Source organism: Diceros bicornis, chromosome 5, assembly GCF_020826845.1.
Source record: "Diceros bicornis minor isolate mBicDic1 chromosome 5, mDicBic1.mat.cur, whole genome shotgun sequence".
NCBI classification, from domain to species: Eukaryota; Metazoa; Chordata; class Mammalia; order Perissodactyla; family Rhinocerotidae; genus Diceros; species Diceros bicornis.
The window spans coordinates 23,311,969-23,336,584 of NC_080744.1; the positions used below are offsets into that span (position 1 = coordinate 23,311,969).

The 24,616-nt window shown below is 45.4% G+C and overlaps 1 pseudogene; it reads left to right on the plus strand.

Moving 5' to 3' along the window:
* Positions 1-447: 447 nt before the first annotated feature.
* Positions 448-3,025, plus strand: LOC131405276 (cathepsin G-like; annotated as a pseudogene).
* Positions 3,026-24,616: the final 21,591 nt, after the last annotated feature.

Here is a 24,616-nt window from a genome sequence, read left to right on the forward strand (position 1 = left end):
TAAGGAAACCAGGACACATAATCACTCAGAGAAAGTGAAATTCCAAAGGACTGAAGCTCTAATCTTGGAGACACAAGAGAAAGAGGACATAGGCAGCCACCAGCTTTCATGCATTGTTGGGAAATTATTGAATTTGTGGGTTTAGAGTTCTGGGACACAGGCCCCACGTCCCCTCCTGTGGCCCTGGGTCCCCATTTCTGCTGCCAGCACTGACTCTGCAGTTGTGAGGGAATCGCAGTGTGGCTGGGGTGTCTCTCTCTTCCCCAGATCACTGACAGTTGGTGGGCAAGCCTCCCGGACAGCTTGGGTGACAAACCCTAGCCCACCAGCAGGAGAATGGGACTGTGACTTCTGACCCCCACCCCACCCTTCCTTCCTCTCTCAGGGGCTAAAAGTCTGGCAGGAGGAAGCACCAGCAGCAACTCACTGGGCAGCCTTCCTAGGAAGATGCAGCCGCTCCTGCTCCTGGTGGCCTTTCTCCCACCCCCCAGGGCTGGAGGAGGTGAGTGACCGTCCCCAACCTCAGAGGCGCGACCCCTCTCATAGACCCTGGAGCCAGACTGCCTGGCACTTCTGAACTCAGGATCACTGGGCAAGTTATTTGAATTCACAATTCCTCACATTCCTCAACCATAAAATAGGAATAATTTCAATGTCTGCCTCACAGAGTTGCTATGAGAGTTAAATTAGTTAGTGTCCATAAAACTCTTGGAATTGGCCCTGGCACCTAGCACATGCTATATAAATGTGCTCTCTAAGTTCTTTCTCCTGTGCATGTGTCAGAGTCTAGGATATAAGGAAACAGCAATAACAGTGCCATCAGTTCACATCTAGAATCTTAAAACAATCCCATGCTGGTCACCAGTTGGTCAGAGCTGGATTCAGAGGGCTCTGGGAAGCTCCCTGAGGAAGAAAGTACCAGGGACTTCAAGGAGAGGCCGCTCCAGCAGGCCCCCATCCAACAGCAGACCATCTCTCCTCAATATGGGAGGCTGAAGCCAACCATGCCTAGAGCAAGGATCTTATCCCCATTTGGGGGAGATAGGAGGCGGCTGAGGTCTGGGATGGGGAGTCAGCAGAGTTTCCTGAAGAACCCTGGAGTGCCCCCTTCAATGTGTGGTGCAGACCCCAACTCTCACCACCAACTCCTCTTTCCTCTGCATCATGTCTCCTGTCTCCCCATCTTCTAGCCTTTCTGGAGCCACCAACCTTGTACATAACACACGGGGTCCACGAGCACAGAGATAAGTACCGAATGCTTCATTCCAGGGCCAATCATTGGAGACTAAGAGACCAGGCCCCATTCCCACCCCTACACGGCATATCTTCAGACCCAGACTCCAGTGGGTGTGGGCATGGGTGGGGGTTCCTGGTGTGAAAAGACTTTGTGCTGACAGCAGCCCACTGCTGGAGAAGGTGAGGAACTAAGGAGCTTCCTGGGCGACCAGTAACACAGGCCCAGAAGGGTCATAAGAGGGGCCATCTGAAAGCTGGGCTCTAGCAACGAAGGGGTGAGAAAGAGCCCAGGGAGGTCTGGGGGCTGGGAACAGGCCAGTGTAAATGAGGAGAAAAGAAGGGCATGATCAAAAAGAGCAAGAGGAGGAAACAGAAGACACGCATTGGGGCTCAAAATGTGAATTCAAGCTCTCTCTCAATTTATTCTAGGGGAAGTAAAACTCAGGTCACTGCGTCCCCCACCATCCCCAGCTCGGGGCTTTGGAGAAGCAGAGGGCACAGACAGAGCCCCAGAGCCCCCATCCCCTCAATTCCCTCAGCTGCAGTCTCACCACCCTGGGCTGTCCCCCTGCCCTGCAGAGCTGGTGGAACATAGTTGCTGTGGCTCACACCTACCTCCATGCCTCCTCTCCTTTTCTGCCCTATTTGTGTCCTCCTGTGGGCCCACAACATCGGGAGACTGGAAAGCACTCAGCAGCACATATCTGTGCTCAGAGCCTTCCCCCACCCTGAATATAATCAGCAGAACCACCTGAATGAGATCATGTTACTGCGAGTACCTCCTACCTGACCCCCTGATTCTCCAGCCCAGCTGACTTTCTCCCAGTGCTGGGGCTTCACCATGTAGTGGGACTGTGGAGGCAGAAGCAGGGGCAGAGTGCCAGGTAGTGGTGAGGGCAAGGGGTGGGCTCTGCACAGGACTCCTTGAGCGCCTGGACTCTTCCTGCCAGCTGAATAAGAGAGCCACACGGAACTGAGTCATGAGGCCAGTGGCTCTGCCTCAGACCCAGACCAGGCTGAAGCCTGGGGACACATGCACCGTGGCGGGCTGGGATCTGGTGGGCCTGGATGGGAGGACAGACACACTCTAGGACGTGCGGCTGAGAGTGCAGAGGGATCAGGAGTGCAGCAATCACTTCCATTTCTACACCCGCCGAACGCAGATTTGTGTGAGGACCCAACGGAGGGGATGTCCCCCTTCATGGTAAGGCTACGGGCATCTACCAATGATGCCCAAACAGAGGCGCTTGGGCAGAACTGAGCTGGGGGAACAGACTACACTCCATGGCCTCCGTCTGGGGCCCAGACCTGAGTGAGGTGGGGGCTGTCTCCCATCAGTCTGGTCTCTGGGGCAGAGAAGGAGCACCGGACACACAATGTACACACATGCCGTCTTGTCCTGGGGAAGGAGAAGGTACCCTGACTTGAATGAGCTAGAGACAATAACTACAGTCAGGACTGAAGCCCAGTGATGGAAAGATCCAGAAGCTTGACTTCTGCATCCCCACCACCCTCCCTTCTCACACACCCCACCACTGAAGGAGCCCACCTGTCCCTGCCTTCTCTGAGGGCCGGGTCTTAGGGCAGCAGGAGTGAGGAGGCCTGACTTCGTGTCCTTCCTCTCTTCACCCACAGGGGACACTGGAGGCCCCCTGGTTTGTCACAATGAGGCCCAGGGCATCATCTCCTATGGAAATGGGTTGAAACCCCTCCAGCAGTCTTCACCAGGGTTTCCAGCTTCCTGCCCTGGATAAGGAGAACAATGAGACACTTCAAACAGCAGGGTTAGACTGAGACCCCACTGTGACTCACTCTTCTTCTCTGGGGCAGAGACAAGCTCCAGGGGGGTTCTCAGAGCCTGAATAAATGTCCACGTCTAGAGTGGAAATATCCAATTTCTCATTTGTTCATTCAGCTTCATTCAGTACACAACACATGTATGCCAGAACTAAAGCTAAGCAAATCCAGGAAAATGGGGTCTCTTCCTCAGGACAATGAATCGCCCACACTGTCCTGGAGATCAGGATGAGCTTGTTCCCTCTTCCAAGCCATCCATTGCCCCCTCTCCTGTCCTGCTAGAGCCTTGGGGAGTGATGAATCGATGTGTCTCTCCTCAGGGTAAGACTCTCTACTCTCCCCCTACCAAAGACCCCCACTAGATATTAAAGTACCATCTGCCTTCCGTATCCCCGCAGATTCAACTAATGCAGATCAAGAAGCCTATGATGGTTGCGTTGTACTGAACGTGAACAGACTTTTTTTTCTTGTCATTATTCCCTAAACAATACAGTATAACTACAGTATGAACAACTACAGCATTTACATTGTATTAGGTATTATAAGCATTCTAGAGATAATAAAGTGTACGGGATGATATGTGTAGGTTATATGCAAATACTTTGTCATTTTATACAAGGGACTTCAACATCTGGGGATTTGGATATCCATGGGGTCCTTGAACCAATCACTCTCAGATCCTGAGGGGCAACTGTACACTCTAAAACCATGTGCCATTGGTGTGTGTAGGAGAGGCAGACCAAAGGACAGAATTGAAATTCCATACGAGGCCCTTTTAATACATGGTGAAAGTGGCGTCTCAAATGACTGGGAAACTATAAAGTTTTGATAGATAGTGTTAGAACGACTAGGTACTTATTTGGGGAAAAAGAGAAAATTGGATCCACTCCTCAACACCATAATCTAAAATAACCCTTAAAGGGATCAGAGATATAAATGTAAGAAATTAAACAATACAGGTACTAGAAGAAAAAAACAAAGACTTGCTTGCTTAAAAATAGCTAAAAAACCCCCCATGTTCACAACAGCACTATTCACAATGGCCAAGAGATGGCAGCAAACCACGTGTCCATCACAGCCAGAATCCTTCTCCTAAACCCTTCACCACACCAACCCCCACTCTCCTATAGACCAATGTTCTCATTTTCAACGTGAGGAGGGTCTGCTGCTTGTTTTGATACTCTGAAGTTATACAAAACTCCACATCAGATGTTGACTAAAGGAACATGACCTTTACCCTAAAGATTAGCCCATGACTGTCTACAGCAATATTATATTACATTAAAAGATTACTGAAGTCATTGAATTAAAAATCATGCTCTAATTACCTTCTTAAGATAACTGTACAGAATGAGCTGGGAAGTTTTCTACCTCCACCAAAATGTTAATTACTCTTTGCACTGTGACATTTACCATCTGATGTTTTACAGTTTCCATGACCTTAGATGGAATAATCACTGAGCTGATATTTTATTAAATCTTACTGGCTACATACAGAAATCCTCTGGTAAATTTGACCATTATTTTAAGGGTATTTCTTATCAGAAAGTCATTAGCCTAATATTCAGTGTAAGCCATTTATCAACAAAATTTTAATCAACAATACATCTTTGACAATGCTCAGTCACTCTCTATATTTGCTACCATCTACCCAAAGGAATTATCTACTACTTGCATGCTTGGGAAGATAACAGTCTCATTATTCAATGTTTGCATTGGCAAATGGAAAGAACACTTGATGGTGGAGAGGGGGAGGAGAGCAGTGGAAGAGTCCCCCATTCAGCCCTTCCTCTCTGGGACATTCACTAAGAGCCCCAGAGCACTGCCTCATCTCAGGACTCAGTCCCCAGGAAACACCCAGGACAGACATGTCTCACCTCCATGTCAGTGCTTCCAAGGCAGCTCTCTGCCTCCAGCTGCCCTGCTGAAAAGATTTCCACAGATCTCACGGCGGTCACCTCAGGAGACAATTCTCTCATGACCATCCCAGAGTCCAGCCCCACCACCTCCCACAGCTCTGCTCTCTTCATGATTAAGGAAACCTCAGCAGCAAAGCTTTAGCAAGAAAGTGTTTTGCACACTGAATTCTAGTGCAAAAGGACACAATTCCTCCCCCTCTCTTTCTCCAGGTGCAGACTCTGTGCATTAAAGGCCCCACTCACTTGACTGGGAAGTTGTAAAACCATGACAAGGGTATTCTTACTAACCTCACTGGGAACTAAGGCAGACTTGTGGTCTGCAGAGGCCTGGGTCTTCTGCTCCACGGACTGATTAGAGTCAGGAGAAACTAGACACTGACCATTCATCATAATTATAGCAGAATCACAAAGGTGAGGGGTGGTGATCTTGATAATTGTGTCTGAGTTTGTCTGGGAAAAGGTGGGTGCCCCAAGAGAAACCACACTGAACTTTGAGGGGAAGCACAGCAGGCAGCACAGGCCAGTCCCAATGCCTCATAGGAAATGTCTCTATTACAGAAATGTGAAAACACTATCAGAAGTACATGAAATCTGCTAAATAAATTACAAATGATCAAGATTTTAGGTGGCATGATCCACAGATCAACTAAGAACTCCGTTAGACTGATATCCTATCACAATTTCATTTTCAAGTTTCCACTGAATTTTCAGAAGTACAATTTTCCAAGACTACATTATGATCCACTGCATGATGTACAGCAAATTACTAAACCATTTCAGCAATCCAGGAATTTACAGTGTTGATTTTGAACGTACTATTACAACTTTGACAATCAGAATGGGTTTCAGTGGTAACCAGCCTCTAATATGGCCTGGATGAGCCCCACCTCCTGGTGTTCCCACTGGAGAGTGAAGGTCTTTGCTGGCATGACCACGGTCACTGAGACCCCAATTCCCAGGGCAAGGAGAGACCAGAATGACTAACAAAAGCCAAGATGAATTAAACCCTCTTCACCTTTTCTACCACAAACAGATGTCACCCACGGTGCCCACAACATCACAGGGGAGGAAACCACCCAGCAGTAAATCCCTGTGTGCAGAGCCACCTACATCCTGATGGAGACAAAAGACAGGGACCAAATACACCCACAAAAGCCTCATGTCTGCCTTTCTGGTTCTGCAGATGATTGGGCCTGACCCTCCCCCTCTCCTCCACCTGAATCATCTGCTGGGTCCTGGGCCACCCAGGTGGGTGCTACAGCTTCTGCAGAAAGTGTTCAGAAAACAGATCTTCTCTGGCTCGGGTTCCCAAGAGGAGCAAGAGAGAATTTATCATCTTTTGCCTCTTCCAGCCTTCTGGAACACAAGACCAAATGACTTCTGCTTTGAGGTTCTTTGTCTTCCATGAGAGCTAGGACTGGGTGACACAGGGGAAGATGTGCAGAGAGGCAGGCTGGGGATACCTGGATGATGGCAACTCTCAGACACAGTCCAGGAAATGGAAATGGAGGTACAACTGAGGCACAGACTAGTATTACTACAGCAGCTCTGATCAACTGTGTGTGAGGTCTAAAGGAGAAGGCTGTTCAAGGCTAAGGTGACAAATGTATGCCCAGCAGTGACCCAGAGGCAAAAAGTCCTAGGGGCATCTGGGGAAGAATATACCCGCAGTCTACAGAACTGGATTACCAGGGTCCACAGGGTCCCCCATCCAGTCTATGGACCTTGTTCCTGATGCTCCAGGAGGACATTGGAGCACTGGGGTAGAGCTGGAGACAGCAGTCAGGACTGAGAGGGATGCCCAGGATGTGGATAGGCATTCCCTATCTCAATCACACACACACCAGGGCCCTGACCCTCTGACGTGGGTGAGTCTGGGCTCCAAAGGGAATCTCTCTCTGAAGGGAATGCCCCTGAAAGGCCCAGGTGATTGGCATGAGGAAGCGCACAGGAATAGTGGCAGTGAGCTGGGCTAAGGGACACCTGGGGGCCTAGGAGACCAGTTGTCCCACCAGGAATACCTTCCTTAGGGAATCACCACACAACCCTGGCCCACTTTCCCACAGCCGCCTGTTGTATACACAGTGGGTGACAATAGGGCTCCTCCTTGTGGTGACAAAACTTCTGGCTGACTGGACACCTGGCTGGGCTCTGTGCTGAGCCCTGGAGGTCAAGGTGGCAGCATCAGCCCCAGCCTCAGGGTCCACGCACTGCCCAGTCTCTCAGCAGCAACAGGACATTTCAGCCCATCCCTTCTGGTCACAGCTGGCAGATTGGCTCTGCTCCTGCCATCGATCAATACACACATGGTTAGTGAGGGTCAATCAACTGTCGGGCCTGGTGCAAGGCCCTAGAAATACAATGGTGAGAATGACAAATGCTTAATGACCCAGTGTCAGAGTGACCTCAGTCTGCATTCCATGGATCTCTATGCTATGTTCTCAGAGTCCTCAGTGCCCCAGATCCAGAGAAAACTCGATAAGAATGGAAGAGTATCCAATTCCAATAAACACCACAACTGCCATTGTTTATGAAACTGAACTCTGCTTGTATCATTTCGCATGATCTTACAAATATAGATGATTGTAGCTACAGGCATCTTGTACATCATCATGTCCCATGGTTTAAATCCTTGAGCACCCTAAAGGAAGACAAGAGGGAAGGGCTCAAGGCCCCCACCTCATCACGTTAAATCAGAGTTGTCCATGTGTTTGAAATATTTGGCATTGGTGAAATTATTTCCTGTGAGAAAAATATCACAATATTAAAAAAGAAAAATATGGACACACAGTGATGTAGATTGTCTGGCTCCTTTGAGAAAAAAAGGCTGAGAAAGAGGTGACCAGCACAGCCATTCGGTGAGTACTCCACAGGAACAAGGTGCCTGGTGTCTCCACTACCAGACCAGGGCTCCTCCATTTGGGAGGTTTTCCTCTTGACGCTCTCTTCTCTCCAAAACATCTGCCCACGTGGCCATCCAGGCTGCTCTGACACCTACTGGAGAGGATGCCCCACGTGGGACCATGTGATCCATCTCAACTCCTGCCTGTAAACTATACTCAGCCCAGCTGGGGATTCCAGACATCTGTATTTAACAATTAAGTGGTAGAATCACGTTAGCTGAGTATCTTCTGCAATCCTTCCTTTAGTGTGACTCACGAAATCACTCAATCACCCAGTTCTGCAATCTCAAGGAGAGAATCTCATGCACACCCACCTGACAGTCCTTAATTTAGGACAGCTACCATGCACACTATCCTTTCAGCCCAACTATACTCTCTACCAAGCTAATCACCTCCAGTTTCTTATCCATTCTCCTAAGGAAGTTGGAAGCCCATTCAACTCCCAGGATCCTCTCTTGTGGAAATTCTCCTCAGAGGCCAAGGCCAGGAACCTCCAATAGCCAGTTCTCTTGGTTTCTCTCCACTGTGCTGAGATAACCTCTCAGGTAATGAGGGAAACTGGTCAATCTGGAGAAGACCCCATCTTGTATCCTAGTGAGCTGCTCCACTGAGGCTCAGGTCTATGAATGTGTTTTTAGAAGGGAAAGAAACCAGTATTTCTACTGCACGCACCATTCCTCTCAGGACATTGAGTGTTGGGAAAAGGTCAGAAAACAACACCCAGGTGGGGGCAGTCTCCCATAACTTGGATAGTTTCTTCTTTCCACGGAATAAAAGCAGAGACTCTCAACCAGGGATAGAGAGTGATGAGGTATAGAAACTTTCCATAGACGACAGTCTTCAATGGGGCCCCGTGACCCCGGCCCACTGGGACAGGAGAGATCAGGACAGGGAGAATCATGGGAAAGTCGGATGTCTTCTCTTCATAGCTCTACTTGCATGTTCTAAATACCTTGCAACTGGAAACTGCAACCCCTTGAAAACATCCTGATATTGAGAGCAACGTTGGCTTTATCAGGGCGACCCAGTGACACACACTGAACTCAAGCATATATGTCGTCAATCCTCCTCTGAGGGCTCCCCTCTGGCCTCTCCTTACCTTCCTACTACTCTCTTTAACATCCCATCTCCACCTAATCCACAATCTCCATGCTGCACCCGCACCCCCAGGATTCTGCCATGTCTGAAACTACCAAGAAGTTGATGGATGTCTTGGCTCTTGGCTAGACTGTTTCAGGTGAGACCAGAGCTTGGCCCTTTGCATGAATATGAAAAAAGGGCTTATGCTGTCCAACAGTGAAAGACTAAAAGGGAAAGGATTGAGTCTAGTGTTGATATTGTAGGAAGTAGGCAGGTGCTAACCACAAATACAAGGCAATGAGGGGTGCTACTCAGGCTCTTTGACAACCCAAATTCAACCATAGTAGGAAACATCACTTCTGACTCAGGCCAGAGTCCCCAAAAGCCCTATTCGTCCCTTCTGAGAGCCTGGTATTTCCTCCTGGTGACTGTGCTCAGGCTGACTCAGTAACTGCTGAAGAATGTGGTTCTTACAACACCTTTCCTGCTTACAGAGAACCAGAGCCAGGCTATCTCTGTGACCCATCCTTGCCTCAGTCTTACCTCGGAATTTGCTGAACACCAGCTCTATGATTGCAAACAATTCACTGAAAGGACAGAAATGAACTTCTCCCAAAGGGCAGTGGTGGGCATCTCCCTTTCATGACCCTCTGACTTGTAACCAGAAAAGTGATTTAGTATTAGGATGGGGCATGATTCTGGTGGAGGGAAAGCTGAAAATGGGGGATATAACTTTCCATTCTCCAGAGCTGAGAGTGGTTATCTATACCAAGAGCTATCGTCTGGCTCAAGAATATAAGAGCTAACTAACAGTCTCCTAGGACAACCTTCACCTTGTCCCCATTCTGCTGAGCCACTCAGCTCTACCAGGGCAGATACCCAGAACCTAATTGAGCCATCAGTGTTGTAACCTCACCACTGGTCCCATGGCCCTAACAGAGGCTGGGTCCCACCCAGCCCCCTCCTGCCCATTTCCCCATCTAGCTCTGATTTCCCATCCTTTGTATCTGCCCTCATTATTCTGAAAGCTCAATGCCTTAGGAAGATAGATCCATGCAGGAGTTCAGAAATCCATGTGGACATCTCCCACACATGCTCAAGCCAAAGCAAATTTTGTGTTATTTACTCCTGCATCATACAAACATTTATGAGTATTTTGTAAGTGTCTGACTCAGGACGAAATAGAAGGATACCAGATCATTCTTCCCGATCAGCTCAAAATATTCAAGTCTTAGAGACCAGACTCATCCTGGGAGGGAGCAGGACACAGGGTTCTGAGATGCTCAGGAACAAAGAAACTACCAGCATAGGCAAGAGAAAGTTTTTCCAGGTCTTCTGGACAGTCTACCCTAAAGACACAACTTTTCTCCTTAACGTGTGTCTGAAGCATGTTTGATACAGACCACAGGTGAGCTCCTCACCACACAGGAAGAAACTGAGAACCAAAGAAGGAGCCAGCCATGCTACAATGATATCACGCTGCCCACAGAAGCCAGGAGCCCCATCTCAGTGTGTAGTGGTCCCAACAAGGGCTCTCTTCCCTGCCATGTCCAATCAACAGATTATCCCAGGCTGTAAACGTCCTATCTTCTGGCCACGAGACCTGTCCTCTGGTTTCTAGAATTCTCCTCAGAGCCCAAGGCTGGGACCTCGTAAACCCAGCCTCAAGTTGAACTTTCTCACACCTCATGCCAAGCTAACCTGTTGGAGAGTGAAGAAGACCAGACAAGTGGAGGGAGATCCCATCCTCCACCGTAGTGAGCAGCTCCATTGAGGATCAGGACTACAAATGTGGTTTTTGGAAGCAATGCCGCTTCTATTCCCACTCTCAGGACAGTGAGTTTTGTGGAAAGTGCAGAGGAACAGTGCTCAGGTGGAGGCAGTCACTTTTCACTGGGGCTGTTCTTTCCTGGGAAACAAGAACAGAAGCCCTCACCAGGCTTCAGCCATCCTCAGTTGTCCCTGATGATATCAATACCCCATTCAGATGAAGAAATTTGCTTCTCCTCTCCTTCTTTATCTCCCAAAATATCCAAAAGGATGGGGAGCTAGGCCTCTCTATCCCACCTGAACACATTCAGGAGAAGTTAGGAGGAAACTTGGCTTCATCGGTGGTCGGGGGCAAAAAGATGAATTCAGGCAGGCTTGTGTGCCATTGCTGGCCCCTTACCCAGCTCTTCCTCTGTCCCTTCCACTTTTCTTCCAATCTCTGCTTGCATAGAGTTTGCCTACTACCTAATAAGTACCCATTGATAAATAAGGGTTAAGGTAGTTAGGATGAGACCATGCTCAAGACTTCTGCATTTAAGTAAGAATCCCCCAAATTTACTGAGACACAAAGTAGAATGATGATTCCCAGGACTAGGGGGAGAGACCAATAGGAAGTTACTATTTAATGGGTTCAGAGTGTCAAGTGACACTCTGAAGATGAAAAAATTCTGGAGATGGAGAGTGGCGATGGTTGCACAACAATTGAATGTACATAATGCCACTTCACTGTACACTTAAAAATCATTAATAGCTAAATATTATGTTATATATATTTGAGCACAATTTAAAAAATAATAGTAAAAAGGAATCTCTTATGTTACAGAAGGAATAAAGCTCTAACGGTAGCAGATGCTATTTGGAGAAAGTGGCAGTGAACTCCTCTGCACGTTATGGCATTGTTGGAGCTACTTTTCTTTTTGAGCACTCAGATTTCTAGGTCAAGCAGAAGAGGCCTCATGTCTGGTTGATGTCACAGACCCAGAAGTAGCTCCATCCCAGCATTTCTCCCCTCCTAACATGACACAGAAACAGCAGCTGTGGGTGAGAATGAGCCAGAGGTGCTGTCTGAAGAGAGGGCTGGGCTGGAAATGAGACAATGAGATGTAGGATAGAAGGGAGAGAAGTATAGGGGAAATCTTGCCCATTCTTCCATGACACTTTCTCCTACTTGGAGTTCACTGAGCTTCTTGGGTGTGTTCACTAATGGTTTTGGTTTCTTTTGTGGTTTTTTCCACCAAAGTTGAGAAATTTTCAGCCATTATTTCTTCAAAAAGTTTTTTCTGCTCCTTTCTCTCTCTCCTCTCCTTCTGGGACTCCCATTACAAGTATATTGCATGTAGTGTCTCACACATCTCTGACATTCTGTTTATTTTCCTTCTTTCTTTTTTCTTTCTGTTCACTGAAAAGTCCTAAAGCAATTACAAATTTTTTAACAATAATCTTGGAGGAACAACCAAGCTTCTCTCCAGGCAGATTGGCTAACCACAGGGACAGGTGCCTTCTGCCCTTGGTCAGAGCAGCAGGGTCATGATCAGCTAGGTGTGGGTCAGGAGAGGCAGGGGCTAAAGGTGGGGAGAAGGAGAGCAGAAGGAGGCAACTGCCTGCCACTATCACCTGGATCCACGGGGAACGCTGCAAGAATGGGGGCCTGAGCCATTAGTCGGGTGGATGTTGTAACCCAAGCTGTGTCCCAATAGCTCAGAAGATAATTGTCTATGAGAAAAATGTGATAGCACAGCCAAATGTACAAGCCAAATATAAACAGCTATGAAAATTGTGGAAACTTGCATGGTTCTCTAACCACAGATTCTCAGTCTACTCCAGCCAACTGCCAGCTTCTCAGGGGCAAGAGCCATGTTGCTCATCTGCCGGGACCTAACGCACTAAATAATTATTCATGACTTCATCAGGATGGAAACAGAGTCAAGAACTGAGAAGTGGAGATATTCTTGATTCTTGGTTCTTCTGGGTTCCAGTACAGGTTTCAATTTCTTGTTCTCTCCTCTTGCTTTCACCGTGTGACTCAGCACTGGGAGTGCAAGTGTGGTGACAGTGCTACTGTCATTTGCCCCGAGCCAGAGAACTTTGACAAACCACCTTGCATGATGGCACAGGAAACCCAGAGGAGCACAGGTCTAGCAGGTCTCTGAGGTCCTGAGCCACCCCTACTGCCTTCCCCTCGGGGGCCGTGTGTCTGAAAGGAAGAAACACCAGCAGCTCTGACCTGGGCAGACCTTCAGGGAAGATGCAGCCACTCCTGCTCTTGGCCTTTCTTCTGCCCCCCGAGGCTGAGACAGGTGAGTGACCATCTCCACTCCAGAGGCTTCAGCTCATCTCACAAAACCCTCTGTACTCCTGACCCTTCTGCCCTACAGATTCAGAGAGTTTCCTCAATTTGAGCCCAAGAACTTTGTAGACTCCACCTCCCATCCCAAACCGAGACTAACAAGTTCAAAGCTGCATAGACACTCAACAAGGATGGAAGGGAGGAAGGGTGTTCACTAAAAGGTTTAGTAGGTGTGAGCCTGTCACTTATTACCTGGAAAGTGGGTTTTTCATAGAAAGGCATTTAGCAGAGGATGTGAAGCCACCAAAGACAGGTAAATAAAACCCCTCACTCCAACCCAGGAAAGAGCAGCTCAGACAAACCAGCTACAGTAGTGGGAGTTGTCCCCTGGCCCAGCTTAAGAACCACTTACATTTCTCGGTGCCCACCACCCCCTCACTCCTGCCCAGAAGAGGAGCCCCGGGTGCAGTTGATCTCAGAAGGGGCTGGATGACGGCACCCAGGGCTCCCCTGTTGTCTTGGCTCTGCCACAGGCCTGAGCTGCCCATTTTTGGCCCCATGTCCCTTTGCATTCACAGGGCCTCAGCTGCTCCACACAGTGAGCTCCCCCCATCCCTGTGGCCTTGAATCTCCCCAGCAGTATCCCCACGAAAAATCAGCATAAAGCTAAATGAAGGCTCCAGTCCACATAGAAGGGCTGAGTCTAAAGGCTGAGCATAAAAAGACAAACTCTTCTCCCTAAAAATTATCATCTCTGGGGCTTAGAAAGTTCTTACCTTCTCTAAGCCAACCCCCATCACCAAGCCTCCAACAATTTGGCAGAGAAAGGAGCAGGTCAGTGGAACGGGAGTAATTCCAGGAACCCAGGATGTCAGGGGGCCATGCCATGGTCACTGAGGTTCCTGTTTCCAGGGCCTCTCACTCCAGTAGGGACAACTTCTCCCACAACCACGACCATCTGCAGCTTAGGAGGCTCAGATGCTCCTACGATGGCCCTCAGCCCCACTTGGGTCCCATCCCTGCCCTGCTCTAGGCCCAGCACTTAGTTCAGTCAGTCTTCCTCCCTGGCAGACCATCCCACACCAGCCCCTGTTTTCTGACTGTCATGGCCCCCAGGTCCTTCCGGCCCACCGTGTTTCAAGCCAGCCTCTCACATCTCCCTAACATAGTTCCCCAAGTCCCCTGTGAATTATCCTCTATTGCTTCCCCATCATACCTGAGCTGTCAGCCCACCTGATACCTATCAGAGGAGCCAGTACCCACTTCTCACCTGAGCAGAGGCAGTCAGGCCTTCCATCCAGCTCAGCATCCCCCAGGGGCTCAGCCACCATGGCCTGGGGAGTCACTCAGCAGCCTCAGCCTCTTTCAGCCTGACCTGACTCCCCCTGCTGTCAACCTGGGTTATGGCAGCTTCGTGAGCCTGAGGGCTCCAGGGCTGCTGGGCTGGCAAGTACCACTTTGCCATCCATTGATAGATCAATTATTGATGTCTCTCTTTGTGCCGGGCACAAACAGGCTCTGTCCTTGACATTGGGAAACTTACAGTGAGGGGATATTTCCTCTAAATTCTCCTGGTTCCTCTTCTTCTACCAGGCAGGTCAGTTTGGCGCGGAGGGATCTGTATTTGGAATCCACAGGAAATCTGGTCTTGAAATCAATTAAATTCTCTGCATTTTATCTGTATTGCACCTTGCAGTTTCACGTGAGTGATCTTCCTGATTCCAGAAGAGCAGTGTGAAATTGGAAGGGACTTCAAGACCCACAGGTCCTGAGGTTTCCAATCAATACTCAGTGGAGCCCTTGTCTGGAGGGGAGAGCAGGAGGGAGGAGGGAACTGGGGCAGCCCCATCTTTATTTGTTTACATGGAGGAGGCATGAATCTCAGTCCACAAACCCACAAAATGCCACATTTCAAGTGAAAGACCCTTCATTGTGACCCAGACGACCTTCTTTTAGGATCTTGTATCCCTCAAACAGCCCCACCAGTGAGTCGTCTGTGACAGAACACAACAAGTCATGAGGTCTGGACAAACACTGACAACTGGGAGAAACGTGGAAAAGAGAAGCAACTTCATTGAAAAGAATATCAAATAGATCACACGGCTATGAAAAGCAAAATCCAGCACAGGGAGAAATAACATGAAAGGCAACCAAAAGCTTGTTTTTCACACACTACTGTGTGTCTGCCAAGTCTTCACTGGGGCTCACAGCACCGGCAGAAGCACAGGTGAGAGAAGAGCTGAATGCACGTGCAGAGATGAGCAAGAGAATGACAGAAGGTGCAGGAGCCAGGGGACAGTTTCGGGACACAGCAGAAAAAAGGACACTCTCAGGAGAAGCCGTCACACTAAAGAAATAGAGACCCCAGAGAGTCAGCCATGAGGAGCTCCACGGAGCCCCAGGGTGTAAACCAGAGCCAGCGAGAGAGTGGACAAGGACATCAGCCACCAGGGGCCCCGGTGTGTGGCCTCGAGGTACAGTGCCTGGTGGGTCAGTTCCCCTCACACCTGATAGGAGCACTTGACATAGGATGACGCACATTAGGAAGAAATACTATTACCTTATAATGCCTGTAGCATCAGGAGACCTGGCTGCTACTGATGGTACCTGTTTCCTTAGAATGCTTTCTAAGTCAATGTACATCTAATTCTCTCTCTTGATCTAGTGATTTCTACTTCTAGGACTTATTCCTACATGAGGGCTAAAGTGTGTGTGGGTGAGTGTGCGTGTGTGTTATTCATAAAGATGTTCATCACATCATTATTTAACAATAGACCCCAAATTGGAATCAGTATTGACGTCCAAAATAGGAAAAGTGTAAAATACAACCCATGCACATTATGTATTCTGCAGCCCTTAACATCTACATTATCCATGGCTCTAGAAAACTAGGCTAAGTATATGAATGGGCAAGTTATTTTTAAAAACTAATAAACATTTGGAAAAAAGTAAAACTTACTAACTAATCAATGCAAATTAAAATGTTAATAATTGTTTGCTTACCTGATTGGGGAGGATTTACAAAAATGATAATACTGAGAGTGACGTCAGCATCATGGCGGAGTGAGCTTTCCCGTGAATTCTTCCCCCACAAAATACAACAAAAGTAACAGCCACAGACAAACAACGGAATCCCAGACAGTCAAAAGCTGGAGCGGAGGGATCCACACTGCCGCACATCTGAGAGCGGAACGTGCTGGGCCCCCGGAGGAAGTGGGGAGAGGTAAGGAGAACTCCGCTCCCTCCCCATCAGATCAGCGATCCGGTCCGCGCGGCTCCCAGAGAGGGGGGAGGGGCGGCCCTCGGCGGGAAACTGCAGCTCTTCGGGCGCTCTCAACCAGTGGGAAACTCCCGCACAGAGGGCTCAGAGGAGCCACAGGGCTACCATCAACATCTGAGCAACCCAGAGAGCGGATAAAGAGGGGCAAACGAGAAGCCTCCCACGTCAGGGACCCAGAGGGCAAAAGAGAGAGCTCCCCCCTCCCCACAACCCGGAGTCTGCAGGTCGACCAGATCTAGCGGTCTGAGGCAGACCTGAATAAATTGGACTGGACCCGTGGATCGCAGTGGGGAAAAGAAACAAAACAAAACAAAACAAAACTGCGGATCGCAGCAGAAAAACTGGGGCAGAGCGCAGGGGGCTTAGACTACACAGCCCTTCACCACCACACAGTGGCGGCAGGTGGAAAGTGCAACCAGAGACTTCCAGGATGAGGAAAACCAAAACCAACACAGGAACCACAATGCAAAAATATATGAAATCACCAGACCAGAAACAAAATGACAAGCAACCAGAAATCAACCCCGAAGACACAGAAATCCATAAACTAAATGACAGAGATTTCAAAATAGCTATCATAAAAACACTCAACGAAATACGAGACAACACAGACAAACAATTCAATGAGATTAGGAGTTTCTTCACAAAAGAGATTGAAATCATAAAGAAAAACCTATCAGGGCTGATGGAGATGAAGAACACAATGGAGGAGATAAAGGAGAATCTGGAATCTTTAAAGAACAGAGCTGACAATATGGAGGAAAGAATTAGTACTTTAGAGGATAGGAATACAGATATACTCCAGATGGAAGAAGAGAGAGAACTAAGACTAAAAAGAAATGAAGAAAGACTCCGAGAAATATCGGACTCTATTAGAAAATGTAACATAAGAATTATAGGTATTCCTGAGGGAGAGGAGAGGGAAAGAGGAACAGAGAGCCTATTCAAGGAAATAATAGCTGAAAATTTCCCAAATCTGGGGAAGGAGCAGGAAATACCAGTAAGCGAAGCCAACAGGACTCCTATATATATTAACAGACAAAGGCCTTCACCACGACACCTAGTGGTAAGGCTAGCCAGGGTCAACGACAAAGAAACAATATTAAGGGCAGCTAGACAAAAACAAAAAATAACGTACAAAGGAACTCCCATCAGGCTCTCAGCGGATTTCTCAACAGAAACTTTTCAGGCTAGAAGAGACTGGAATGATATATTCAAAATACTAAAAGACAAAAACTTTCAGCCAAGAATACTCTATCCAGCAAAAATATCCTTCAAATATGATGGAGAAATAGTAACTCTCCCAGATAAACAAAAGCTAAGGGAGTTCATGGCCACGAGACCGCCACTACAAGAAATACTCAAGAAGGCCCTCAGGCCCGAAAACAAGAAGAGAAAGGGAACACAAAGCTTGGAGTAAGGAGAAAAGTAGGCAGACAAAATCAGAGAAATAGTAGATCTTTACCGGAATAGGTTAGCAACCACTTAAATACTAAACTCAAAGATCAAAGGAAGAAATTCACCAAAAATAAATTTAACCTCATCACTGTAAACACACAGCCACAACACAAGATAGAATAAGGTATAACAAGAGCAACTTAGAAGGGGAAGAGGAAAGTGACTGAATTGACTTAGTATAAGGAAATAGGAGGCTATCAGATAATGGACTATCTCATACAGAAGATTTTTTGCCCAAACCTCAAGGTAACCACTAAACAAATAATCAAATTAAAACCACATATGATAAACAAAGAGAAAACTAGAAGAATCATAAGACAGAACAACCAAACTGAATTGGCAGTCCAAAACAAATGGGACAAGAAACAAAGGAAATGCAAAAGAACCAGAAAATAAGTGACAAAACAGCAACATTCAACCCTCATATTTCAATAATTACCCTAAATGTAAATGGATTGAACTCTCCAATCAAAAGATACAGAGTGGCAGGATGGATTAAAAAGCAAGACCCAACAATATGCTGCCTTCAGGAAACACATCTTAGCACTAAAGACAAGCACAGGCTCAGAGTGAAAGGATGGAAGACAATACTCCAAGCTAATGGCAAACAAAAGAAAGCAGGTGTTGCCATACTCATATCAGACAAAGTAGACTTCAAGATAAAACAGGTTAAGAAAGACAAAGAAGGGAAATATATAATGATAAAAGGGACACTCCATCAAGAAGACATATCACTTATAAATATATATGCACCCAACATAGGAGCACCAATGTACATAAAACAACTATTAACAAACCTAAAAGGAGAAATCAACAACAACACAATAATAGTAGGGGATCTTAACACCCCACTTACAGCAATGGATAGATCATCCAGACAAAAAGTTAATAAAGAAATATTAGACTTAAATGAAAAACTGGACGAGATGGACCTAGTAGACATATACAGAGCACTCCACCCAAAAACAGCTGACTACACATTCTTCTCAAGCGCGCATGGAACATTCTCTAGGATAGACCATATGTTGGGAAACAAAGCAAGCCTCAATAAATTTAAGAGGATTGAAATCATAACAAGCATCTTTTCAGACCATAAGGCTATGAAACTGGAAATGAACCAGGAAAAAAAAAACTGGGAAAGTGACAAAAATGTGGAGATTAAACAACATGCTACTGAACAACCAATGGATCATTGATGAAATTAAAGGAGAAATCAAAAACTATCTGGAAACAAACGAAAATGATAACATGCCATATCAAACCATATGGGATGCAGCAAAAGCGGTCCTGAGAGGGAAACTCATAGCGATACAAGCCCACCTTAACAAACAAGAAAAAGCCCTAATAGGCAACCTTAAATTACACCTAACAGAACTAGAAAAAGAAGAACAAACAAAGCCCAAAGCCAGCAGAAGGAGAGAAATAATAAAAATCAGAGCAGAAATAAATGATATTGAGACCAAAAAAACAGTAGAAAGGATTAATGAAACAAAGAGTTGGTTCTTCGAGAAGATAAACAAAATAGACAAACCCTTAGCCAGGCTAACTAAGAAAAAAAGAGAAAAGGCTCAAGTAAATAAAATTAGAAATGAAAGAGGAGAAATTACAACGGATACCATGGAAATACAGAGGATTATAAGAGAATACTATGAGAAATTATATGCCAACAAATCGGACAATCTAGAAGAAATGGATAAATTCTTAGACTTATACAACCTCCCAAAATTGAACCAAGAAGAAATGGAGAATCTGAATAGACCAATCACAAGTAAAGAGATTGAAATAGTAATCAAAAACCTCCCAAAAAATAAAAGTCCAGGACCAGATGGCTTCTCCAGTGAATTTTACCAAACATTCAAAGAAGATTTAATACCCATCCTCCTCAAACTATTCCAAAAAATAGAGGAAGATGGAACACTTCCTGAATCATTCTACGAGGCCAACATCACCCTGATACCGAAACCAGACAAAGACAATACAAAGAAAGAAAATTACAGGCCAATATCGCTGATGAACATTGATGCAAAAATCCTCAACAAAATATTGGCAAACCGAATACAACAATATATTAAAAAGATCATACACCATGATCAAGTGGGATTTATACCAGAGACGCAGGGATGGTTCAACATCCGCAAATCAATCAACGTGATACATCACATCAACAAAACAAAGAATAAAAACCACATGATCATCTCAATAGACGCAGAGAAGGCATTTGACAAGATACAACATCCATTTATGATAAAAACTCTCAATAAATTGGGAATAGAAGGAAAGTACCTCAACATAATAAAGGCCATATATGACAAACCCACAGCCAACATCATACTCAACGGGGAAAGACTGAAAGCCATTCCTCTGAGAACAGGAACGAGGCAGGGCTGCCCACTCTCACCACTCCTGTTCAACATAGTACTGGAGGTTTTGGCTAGAGCAATTAGGCAAGAAAAAGGAATAAAAGGAATCCAAATAGGTAACGAAGAAGTGAAACTCTCACTATTCGCAGATGACATGATTGTATATATAGAAAACCCTAAAGAATCTGTTGGAAAACTGTTAGAAACAATCAACAACTACAGCAAAGTTGCAGGGTACAAAATCAATCTACAAAAATCAGTTGCATTTCTATATGCTAATAATGAACTAACAGAAAGAGAGCTCAAAAAGATAATACCATTTACAATTGCATCAAAAAGAATAAAATACCTAGGAATAAATCTTACCAAGGAGGTGAAGGACCTATACAATGAGAACTACAAGACATTATTGAGGGAAATCCACGATGACATAAAGAAATGGAAAGATATCCCATGCACGTGGATTGGAAGAATAAACATAGTTAAAATGTCTATATTACCTAAAGCAATCTACAGATTCAATGCAATCCCAATCAGAATCCCAATGACATTCTTCACAGAAATAGAAAAAAGAATACTAAAATTTATATGGGGCAACAAAAGACCCCGAATAGCTAAAGAAATCCTAAAGAAAAAGAACAAAGCAGGAGGCATCACAATTCCTGACTTCAAAACATACTACAAAGCAATAGTAATCAAAACAGCATGGTACTGGTACAAAAACAGACACACAGATCAATGGAACAGAATTGAAAGCCCAGAAATAAAACCACACATATACGGACAGCTAATTTTCGACAAAGGTGCTAAGGACATGCAATGGAGAAAGGAAAGTCTCTTCAATAAATGGTGTTGGGAAAACTGGACATCCACATGCAAAAGAATGAAAGTGGACCATGTGCTATCGCCATACACAAAAATTAACTCAAAATGGATCAAAGACCTGAAGGTGAGACCTGAAACTATAAAACTCATAGAAGAAAATATAGGCAACACACTATTTGACATTGGGTTTAAAGGAATCTTTTCAGATGACATGCCTACCCAGACTAGGGAAACTAAAGAAAAAATAAACAAGTGGGACTTTATCAGACTAAAGAGCTTTTATAAGACAAATGAAATCAGAATCAAGATGAACAAACAACCAACCAGCTGGGAGAGAATATTTGCAAAACATACATCTGACAAGGGGTTGATCTCCATAATATATAAAGAACTCACACAATTGAACAACAAAAAAACAAACAACCCGATCAAAAAATGGGCAGAGGAAATGAACAGACACTTCTCCAAGGAAGATATACAGATGGCCAATAGGCACATGAAAAGATGCTCAACATCACTAATCATCAGGGAAATGCAAATCAAAACAACACTAAGATACCACCTCACGCCCGTTAGAATGGCTATAATCACCAAGACAAAAAACAACAAATGTTGGAGAGGATGTGGAGAAACAGGAACCCTCATACACAGCTGGTGGGAATGCAAATTGGTGCAGCCTCTATGGAAAACGGTATGGAGATTCCTCAAAGAATTAAAAATAGAGATGCCCTATGATCCAGCCATCCCACTACTGGGAATCTATCCAACGCACCTGAAATCAACAATCCAAAGAGGCTTATGCACCCCTATGTTCATTGCAGCATTATTCACCATAGCCAAGAAGTGGAAGCAACCTAAGTGTCCCTCGACTGACGATTGGATTAAGAAAATGTGGTATATATATACAATGGAATACTACTCAGCCATAAAAAAAGACAAAATCGTCCCATTTGCAACAACATGGATGGGCCTGGAGCGTATTATGTTAAGTGAAATAAGCCAGAAAGAGAAAGACAAACACTGTATGATCTCACTCATATGTGGAATATAAACAAACACATGGACAGAGAAAACTGGACTGTGGTTACCCGGGAAGTGGGGGTGGGGGGTGGGGGATGGGCACAAGGGGTGAAGGGAGTCATATATGGGGTGAAGGACAAACAAAAATGTACAACCCAAAATCTCACAATGTTAGAAACCATTAAAATATCAATAAAAATGTTAAAAAAAAAAAAAAAAAAAAAAAAAAAAATGATAATACTGAGATTCAGTATGGACATGGAGAAAATGGCATTTTCACATCTGGTACACAAAGGTCCTAAAAAAAGGAGGAAAGGAGTCTGTGACCTAGTCATCAACCACACGGAGAAAAGTGGACTAGGTTATTTCTTATAGGTTTGTTACACAAGTCAAATCATAGAAACAATGCCAATGTTCAGCACTAATTTGGGGACGAGCTTTTAAAAAGTTATACATGACTGAACACTATGGAAACCTTAAAGTTATGAGATAGATTTACATTTTGCCACATGGAAGAACGTTCGCCAGGTATCTTTAAGTCAAAAGCAGGAAACAAGGAGGTATATACTACAATCAAATTTTTGCTTGTACGCATAGTTTTCTTTTAGGCTTTTGTTTCTTCCTACATATCCATTTTCCTAATTTTTCTACTTTTATGTATTATTTATATAATTTAAATGCCTAATGATTAAATTAGATAATAAAATGATATTCAATAAGAGATTTTTAATAAAATGAGGGAAAAGTTTATGTTGAATAATTTAAACTATAGGATTCAAAATTAAATATATTGTGATCACACCTATATAAAATTATACACAAAAATCAGAGTTGGAAATCCATTGGTTATCAAAGATCAGTTTGCTGGTAGAATTAAGGCTGACATTTTTCTTCTTTCTGTTTTTTAATTTATTCAATATTCTATATTCTATAATTATTAAAATAATTTTATTTTAAAAAATATTCTGTGTCAGAAAAAAGTAGGCTTAAGTTGGTCCATGTCTTCGTTAAGATAACCCTAACTGTTCTAACCGATAAACTTTAGCATTTCAGTGACTAACAGAATAGAAGTCTATATCTTGCTCACACATGATCCAAAATGAGTTTCTTGGCAAGCAGTGCCCCATCTTACTCTCAAGTGTCCCAGTTTAGACAATAATTACAGAGTCAGCCCATGATTAAGGGATCAGCCTCAGTCCCCTAAAGATGGATGCATGTTCCCCGTGTCCATCGGCGTCAGACCGTGGAAGAGGAAGAGGCTCTCTTACCATGTCACCTCTCTTACTCTCTATAAATTCATGTAATTGTGACTTGTGCCTGCTATACACTTGATCTGGCAGGGAATTTAACCTTATTAGCCATTCTTGGGACTAACTTCACACTAGGGTCATGTCATAGTTCCAGGTTGAAACATGGCCAAGGCCTGGTGGCTTGGGAGCCCTCTCTCTGGTCACGGTTCGTCAGTACAGTTGGTTTAGCACTGAAACATCACTCTCTCTGTGCAGTCTCCTCCTAGCCTGGGACTCTCTGCAGATTCATGCCCATTAGGTGACTTCCTCTGGAAGGCGTAATGTGAGGGTAAGTCCAACAGAGGGCTTCATCGGAGCATCAGCAGCTATTCCACGGGCAGAAAATGCACATTGAAAATAAGACATTGTGATGGAGACAGCAGACTAGTAAAAGGGAGAGAGAGGGAGTGAGAAGTCTGCAACCTTATTATTACACAGTCATACATCATAAGTAGGACTCCTTCTCCAGGCATGAAAGGAAGGCACAAAAGGAGACAGAGAAGACGCCGTCTGAAAAATCTCTGCTAAGAACCCTGTTCAGTAACTTTAATGGCCTACAACTGTGTCACATGTAAACCCCTATGTGCAAAGGAGTCTGGGAGGGTAAATATGTTAGTGGCTGGGTACACTACCACTCTGAACAAAATTGGGGTTCCTCAGCGAGGAAGAATGAGAGATGGATATGAGGCAGGCAAATAGCAATGTCAGACACAAAAAATATCCTCCTTTTTAACAGTGAGGACACGAAGTCTCACAGCCTTCTCCACAATCGTGAGCCAGGAAATCTTTGGGGCTCCTTGAAGGGATGGTGATAAAACTCATCTCCTAAGGCAGACGAGTATGGACTCTGGAGTGAAATTGCAGACCTCAGACTTCCAACCTGTATGTAATGGGTCACAGCTAGAGCTTGGAGCTGTAAGAGATGTTTTGATGTGGTTGTTTTGTCACCAGGGAGGAGACTCATGCAACTAGACCTGAGGTTGTGACAAGAAGAAATCCACCCACTCCACCCCACCAAGTCCTCGGGTGGTGACAGCTATCATTTTACTTCTTCACCACAGTGTCCTAAACATCTATAGTCTCATGATGTCGCCCCAGCCAATGATGAGGACCATGTTCTGGGACCAACAGGAGGGTTTTCTTATTGGGTTAGGGGTGTGGGGCAGAGATCTCTTTGGATTACCTGCCCGGGCAGAGTCGGCTGTCCGCACTTGGACTGCAGCAGGAGCATCCTCCCTCAGAATCTCAGGAAGCAGGTCCAAGCAGTGGCAAGTTTCCATGACCCTCAGACCCACCACCTCAGCACCTTCTCCTTCATTCCCTGACCTGATGTTTCTCCTTCTTGGCCCGGCCACCCGTGGAGGCCAGTGAGCTACAAAACCCTCCTTCTGA